This window comes from Epinephelus fuscoguttatus, linkage group LG16, assembly GCF_011397635.1.
Source record: "Epinephelus fuscoguttatus linkage group LG16, E.fuscoguttatus.final_Chr_v1".
NCBI lineage: Eukaryota > Metazoa > Chordata > Actinopteri > Perciformes > Serranidae > Epinephelus > Epinephelus fuscoguttatus.
Genome location: NC_064767.1, coordinates 6,969,239 through 6,977,534, shown reverse-complemented (window position 1 = coordinate 6,977,534; position 8,296 = coordinate 6,969,239).

The window sequence follows — 8,296 nt, the reverse complement described above, 5'->3', positions numbered from 1 at the left end:
CTTCTGTATCCTTTTCATGTGTGAGACTTGTTGATTCTCCGTGAAAAAAGGAAACACTCCCAGGCCAGGTCTAGCCACGGAAGAATTGACGGAGAGAGAAAGAGGAAAGCGGGGACAAACGTACGTGTGTGTGTGTGTGTGAGTGTGTGCAAGTGATCGAGGATTGTCTGCATATTTAAAAGAGCCCCTTTGTCAGGCACTCAGCACAGCAGGACAGAAGGCAAGCAACAAGCGGCCCGCCTGCAAGCAGACAATACAGTGGCACTACACTGGCTGTGGAGGGAGGGCTGGAGCAGGGGGGGAGGCGGAGGAGGTGGGAGGCAAAAGGGGGGATATTTTTTTGGGAAAATCGGGGGGCACAGTGTCCCAGCAAGCCATCCATCCGTCCAGCCATCCAGCCACCCACTGCACCCTCCTCCCCTTCTTCCCTGAAAACAAAAGGCGACGCAACTCGAACTTGAATATCTGTGTGTCGCTGTGAGAGGGGGGCCCCAAATACTACTTACCCATAACCCCCCGCTCCTCTTCAACCCCCTCCTCTACCCACACACACACATATATATCAGCGTACACCCATAAGAAAAACTCAGATAAGAGTGTCATTCAGTGATTCACACACTTGGAAGAGCGCACACATGCATGCACGAAGAACACCGGTTTATATAACCCACACACACATACACACACACACACACACTCATACACAAACACAAAGGCCTCCAGCTGGTCTGTCTTTAGGGCTGGGCTACGATGGGATTAAACAGTACTTGTCCTTTGTGTGAGTCTTGTATGGAAGGAGAGCAGCCATGAACTCTCCACGCAGGAGACAGAGCGACGTAGAGAAAGAGAGAACGGGACGCAGCGACATAAATCCGTCAACCTAAAGGATTCGTTTGAAGCAGATGTGATAAACAGACAAATTAATTGGATTTAAGGTTAAAGCAACAACAAAGCCCTCCGCAGACAGAAACCTCTTTTCATCCCATCCTCTCCCAGCTGTGTGTGTGTCTGCCAGATAAGGGGCATTACCAGGGCGTGTTCGGGGTGTTGCTGGAAACTGCTGGCACCGGGACACATGTGCACGACTCAGCACTTTATCATCGCCATAGTGACCTGACGGGGTCACGCAGGGAGAGGTCCTTTAGTGTCACCAACTCAGCTGTCTGCTGTGTAGATGTTAACGGCGTTACTGTATGTGTGTGAGAGATGTGTGCGCCGGACATCTGCTGCACCTGCCTGCTGAGCTGTACACATGTATAAGCACACACACACACACACACACACACACATAGAGTACAAACACACACACACGCATGACGAGCGAGCAGCAGTCAGCCAGCTGTGGTGTTGGGGAAGAGTCAAGTTCATTCTCCTCGTCTTGTATTTCCTCCTGCTGAAACACAGTGGAGACCTGATGGAAGAGACGCACAGACACACAGTGTATTCTGGGTAATCGCTCATGAACTGTGCGCTGTATTTCACCATTCAGAGTGTGACAAATCACAAAATCCACAGCGTTGCAGCGCTGTCAAGACGCAATACATTTTCAAATCAGCAAAAATATGAAGCGGTATGTGTCTTGCATTCATGTGTCAGGTTATAATAACCTTTAACTTGAAACAAGTTTAAGATCTGAAACTTTAAAGTGAAGCACGAGGAGTTCTTCATGAAGTCTCTCAGCAGAACTTTACAGTACGAAAACAATGAGACCAGACACAAACAAACTGTAAATAGCATGTGACACAAACAGGATGCATTAAAGCATGGCACAGGATAGTGTGATACAGTAACATTCACTGATATGATGCAATGCTATATGATAATATATGATATGATACGACATGGTGTCAGTGTGGGAGCAGAAACAGTTTGTAAATTCTGCCTTTTGCCAACATTCAATGTGGTGCGATAGAGTACAGATATAATATGATACATTACGCTGCAATGTGGTTCATTACGATAGGATCATTTTGACTTCACATGACGGAGGGAGACAAAGACAGACGACTGAGACAATATTACTGTTTTGGCCACTCAGATTAAGTTTGCTTACCATATTTTATCCTGTGTAATCACCGTGAGCATTCAGCAATTTAACACAATGAAGCAACCGAATCTCCAGAATAAATATTGGCATTGTGCGTACTTTAAGTATGTTTGTACTGCAAATCATAGACATGTAACATTTGTATGCTATTATGTAATGCATATAATGAAACTTTACATTTTTTATACATTTCAACGACACTGTGGTTAATGTGTGGTTATGTGTAGGCACAAAAACAACTTGGTTATGGTTAGAAGATCACAAAAAACACCCGGTTTTGGTGCCACAGTATTTAGGAAAATATTAAGTTCTGGCTTAAAATACCCAGATTTGGTGCTACAATTACGGGTGAAAATGGCACGATGTCTTACTAAAAAACAAGAAGTTTTGGTGCAACAATCGCGGAAATGCCATGATATCTTGCTTAAAAACAACTGTTTTTCTCGTCGTTTTTGTTGTTCTCAAACAGAGGTTTGGAATAGGTAATAGTTTGGATTAGAATATCTGTTTTTGTGCCACTATTGCTGCTGGAAATGCAGTGATGTCTTGCTAAAAAACAACAACAACCAGTTTTGTTGTTTGTTGGTCTTGAACAGTGCTCTGCAGCTTGGCAGTCATCTCGCCTAGCTCTTCCACCATCTCCTCCACCTCCCAGTGACACTCAGTGTAGCGGCAAATCTTTAATCCATCCAGTAGGCCTACTCCACATTACCACCACTGTTAAGCAGTCCGTTGGCAATACGCTTGACACGAAATCAATCTTCCAAGGCAGTAACTCCGTTTGAAAACTTTAATTAAAAAATCAAAAAACAAAGTTACAAGATTCAGTCTTAATTGGCTCAATTAGGCACACCGTCAAAAAAAACTGTCTTGCTCCTTCGGCTGCTTAACCATCTCTGAGGGCTGTTTGGCTGTGACATCATCAAAGGCATGCCTTAAAGGAGCATTTCCACATCTTTAAAGTAAAACTACCATACGATTCTTATCAATATGGCTCTTACACTCAGCTCATATATGTTATCAAAACTGTGTCACTTTAGAGACATTGATGTGATACATATGAAACGTACAAACGTAACGTAGCCATGGTTTGCAGAAACGTACAATGCCAACAACCTCAATGGATCAAAAATTCAGAACAGAAGAAGGCCGTAGGGGATTTTTTTTTTTGCTGCAATACTGTCAGTGGCTACTGGGAAAATATGTGCAAGGCTGAGAAGCTCTCCTGGGGGCCGATATCTTACGAATGAACACCCCATGAATGGCGCTGTTACACACTTAGTTACATACTTGACATAAAATCAGGTAGGTAAGGTTTAGAAAAGGCAACATGCTTGGGCGTTACAAAGTTACCTCGGTAGGGTTTATGCAATTAAGAGTTAGGTAGGTTAGGCCTTAAAATATTTTAAAGTTGTCGAACGACGGCAGTTGATCGTTATCACCACCCCAACATGCCTCCTTACAGGAACTTAATACGACTTCCTTCTCCCATCAGCGCATCGGTCACATGATTGCAGCCTTCCTGATTATTTGGGTTACTTGGAATTACTGCTGCATGATTATGTGGGTTATATACAAACTGTGGTGCATTACTTTTCATAGGTACAGGTAACAGCCTGCCTCATGTCACTGACCTGCAGTTTTCCAAAAATGATCTCAGTTTCTACAATAGGACAACTTTGGGAAATTCATAAATTCTGGGAGCATGAAATAGACCCAGCATATTGAACTATTATCTCAGCCTGCCAATGCAGAAAATTGATTGCAAGAGCAGAAAAATAAATTTATGCAAACAGTATGTCGAAACATGTCCGCTGCGCCATCTATTTGTCTATTTATCATATGGTCGACGTTTTCTTGACACAAGGAAAGACATCGAAAACACTCCTGACGGCAGAGAATGTGCATGAGAGGAGTTATCTGGCGCACATGCATGTATGCGTGCAGTCATGGTGTGTATTGTGTGCGTGTGTTGTGTGTGTTTGTGTGTGTTCTCTCACCCTGTGTTGCCAACCTCTCCGCTCCCTCCCAGCTCTGGCCAGGCACGACCCATCTGTCACATTCCTCCTTCCATCCCTTCTTCCATCCCTCCCCCATCCGCCGCATCCATCCCTCCCTCTGCGTACCCATCCTTCTTTTCCATCCCTCCTGTTTCTCTATCTGCCTCCATCCCTCCACCTCTCTCTGCCTCCGTCACCCTCCACCCTCCACCCGCCCTCCCCTCACCCTTTGCTCTGTTCCTTCTTTTTTTCCGCTCCTTCCTGTAAAACTCCTCTTCTCTCTTCTCCATCTTTTTTCCCTCTTAAGAAGTTCCCCGTCTTTCCTTCCACCTCTCCCTGTTTTTATTGTCTGTGTCAGCTCTTGTGTGCCTCTAGACGGCTGGGCTTTAAGTGATGAGAACGACAACATGTGGCCACTCCAGCTTGTGAAATAATAACAATTGTCATCATCAAAAGATAACACAATCAAGCCCAAGAGCTTTTTTCCATCGTAGCCCCAGCTACTTGGGGCCAACGTGGGACCCTGCAGGCCCATGTAGAGCCCTAAGGCCCAGTGTTACTGCTCCATGCTGAAACAAACTGATCCAATCTGGGCTAGAGAGACAGGGGTCCTGCCTAGGGAACTGGCACTGTCTCTGTGTATGTGTGTGTGAGTAGTGTAGCATCAGGGGTGTAGCCTGGGGTGTACTGGCATGGCTGTGCATTGGATTATTGAAGGCAGCTTGGGACCATCTGTATGGTGGTGGGGAAGAAGTGGAGAAGGAGGAGAGGAGCTCAAAGAGCGAAAAATAGTTGTCGGAGGAGATGCAGTCTTTCTTTTTGCATCTCTGATTTTTTTTCCTGACTTATCACCACTGCTGTATGTTGTCAGGTTTCTCCTTTCATGTAGGACAGTGGTTCCCAGATAGGGGCTGGAAACAAGAAACAGGACAGGAAAACATTTAACTATATTCTTCTGACTTTTTTTCTGGTGTTGTTCCCAGGATATCAATGTCGGTCCACCACGTTGATCCAGACTGAAATATTATTAAACTATTGTATGGACTGCCATGAAATTTAGTAGACATATCCATAGTAACCAGAGGATGAATCCTACTGACTCTCATGATACCCTGACTTTTCTCCCAGCATCACCACCACCTCTTTCCCCTTTAAATATCTCAATATTTACAGGATGGATTTCCGCAACATTTTGTGTTTAGTGCTAATTTGCAAGTTAGCATGTTAAGCATTGTTACAGCGAACGCAAAGATGATGTCATGCCATGTATAATTTTTAGAAGGGGGCGCTATCTTGCGAGGAATGTGCTCTGTTTATCAGTCAAATTGGATGGAGAAGGGAGGAAAGAAAGGTGCTCTACTGGGAGAAGTGACTCGCAATCCCAAGCAGAAATATTTGGACAAACTAATCACAATAACATATATTCATATGACTTGGCAGCCCAAGACCAGGTTACCGATCCCGATGCTGTCGCTCCACTCACACATGTAAACTATCTTTAGACTCTGTGCATATACTTTGCATGAGTTTTAAATTTACAAATCCCCAGAAGCTCATGAACAGTTTTGCAGTGGCTGGGTGCAAGATCTACGAGACAGTGATGACGCCCCCATCCCAGCTGCGTGATGTACCTTCGCATTCCCTACATCAGTTTAACATCAGCTTGTTAGCATGTTGCATGTTTGCACGCTGATCTTAGCATCTTACTCAAAGCAGCGCTGTGCCTCATGCTGCCTTCAAATGGAACTTGTGAGCATATACAACATGGGAGGTTGTGTACAGGATATACAGTATTTGGCGTTTAAGTAGTCAAGTTGTGAGAACACGGCTGCTAGGCAACAGCGACTGTTGGTGTCTTAGAGGCCACCAAGGCTAATGATTTAGCAAGCTAGCAAGTGGGTAACATTATGCAGAAAATGGAGGGCATATAATGATCGAGAAAAAAGATGAGGCTGTTGGGAATATCGAATATCGAATATTTTCCTCAAACATACAATAAAATCATAGACATAGCCTAAAATAGCTACAATATATTAACTTACTGTCCACTGAAAAACAAACTTCCACGGCCTCTGCCATTTCTGGAAACATCAGCAAATCAGCTTTCAGAACATTTTAACTTCTGACGTCATGATCAGGACCGGAGGGGGCGTTCATTGACTCTTCTCATTAAACATGGTAAACACAACCCCATCTGAAGCCAGTGTCAGTGCAGCATCACAGTGACTCCTAACCTTGTCTCTTGTAAAATATTGGATAGTTTAACCTCTAAAAATATTCAAATAAAGCAGTCTGAGAAGAGAAGATCATGTTTAAGAGAAAATTCATTAGGCAAACAGGGTGGGAACCAGTAGCAATGAGATCTACTTCAAATGAGTGGAAGTTTCTGAGCTTCAGCAGATCACAGTCTCAACTGTTTTAAACACTAGCATGCTAATCAGTGACGTAATCAGTACACATGATCAGATGTGATACATGTGGGTCTGTGGGGAAGGTCAGAGGTCAGGGTCAGCTACAAAACAGCTTGTGAGAATTCGATGCTTTTCATTGTGTCAAGGAATGTACTGATCTGAGGGTTTCTCTCCTGATACATACAAATCTGAATTATTTTGTTCTTGAGGGCGAATTAAATTTCGTGAACACTACAGTGACTAAGAAACTGTACTGGTCAGCAGCCATGACTCAAAGCCCATACAAATCAGTTCAATGGTATTGCTGCAGAAACCAATCCAGTATACTGAACCACTGTGTTGCTAAGTGTCACAGTGTATGTATGTATGAATGGAAAGTCTCTGAAGAAACCTGAGGAATCATCCTGATGACCCATTTTTACTCTGACCTCAAAGCATTTACACTAATTCAGGACGTGGTTTGGTGAAAGAAACCTGCAACATAAAGCTTTGACTCCACTTACTCACGCTGCGTACTTATAATGTGTGAAGACTGGAGCGTTTCCCAGTGCACATAAGTGAGAGGTGGGTATAACTTGGACAGGTCACCAGTCTATTGCAGGGCTGATACACAGCAGGAGGAAACCACAAATAGAGCTTGCAAATCTGAGTGCGAATGCAGTGATCAAACTTTTTCCTTTGCAATAAAAATTGTGGCATTTTTATGTGATTTTTTTGCTGGAAATTGTGGCAAATGACAAAAGGAGAAAAAATGTAATTTTTCTTTTTAATTACTACCTCCAAAAAAAAAAAAAAAAAAAAAAAAAAAGTCATGTAATCACTTGCTATAATAATCATACTGAATATTACAAAAATACCTGCAAATGTTTTTTATTGTTCTCTTCTTTAGTTTTATTTAATTAGTTTCAAAACATGGACTCCAATAATGTTGCAAAAAATACTGAGTGAATATTGTAGCTCTCAAACCAGACAATGTGACTGTAAAACAACACATACGCTATATCTTCTGTAACATTTTAATACATTCAATACATATTGTATGTATTTAAACAGTGAAAATTATGTCAATACAGAACGTTTCTCCAGACTGCAATGACAGTAGCGCATTTGATGACGTGTCTGATACGCGACGACTTCCGGTCGGCCGGAAAATGCGGAAATACGCGGAAAAATCGCGGGACTTTTGAAAAATTGCAAGCCCCTGCAAATATAGCGGACTTTTGTTGAATCTGTGGTAATTATTGCGATCACAAGATCGTGATTTTCTGGAGGGAGTGTATATCGTCACCACTTGGTTGTCAACATAGTGACGTCATGCTCCCGCTTTTGTGAGTCAGAGCTTTTCTTTCATTCAGAGATGATTGTCTGAGCCTTTGCCACTAGTTTTGTTTTATAAACCCCTTTTTGGATGCTGTCACCTGACCTGGACCACAACGTCTGCCCACAATGAAACTACAGCTGAGGTATGAAGATTTTAGTCTGGTGCTCATCCATTCTACTTAAACAACTCCCCAGAGATCAACCTCATCTCTACAGCACTTAACTTAAAGTTACATAGGTTAGGATAAAGCCTAGTTCACATTACACGATTTTCACCATGATTATGACATCGCAGAGGATCTTGAGAGCCACCTTGGGTCGGAGGTGAGTCGGCAGATAGTCTGCCACGACGAGTCCTCATGCGTGAACAAGCCTACGAGCAAGACGCTCCCTCGTCTGCGACTGGGACTGGATATCTGGCATGCTAGAAAACTGGAGAAGTCTGACACGACTGACAAAGAGCATCAGCCAATGAAAGGCGGGATACATCCCACACCGGCAAGTAGGAGGATGGAAGA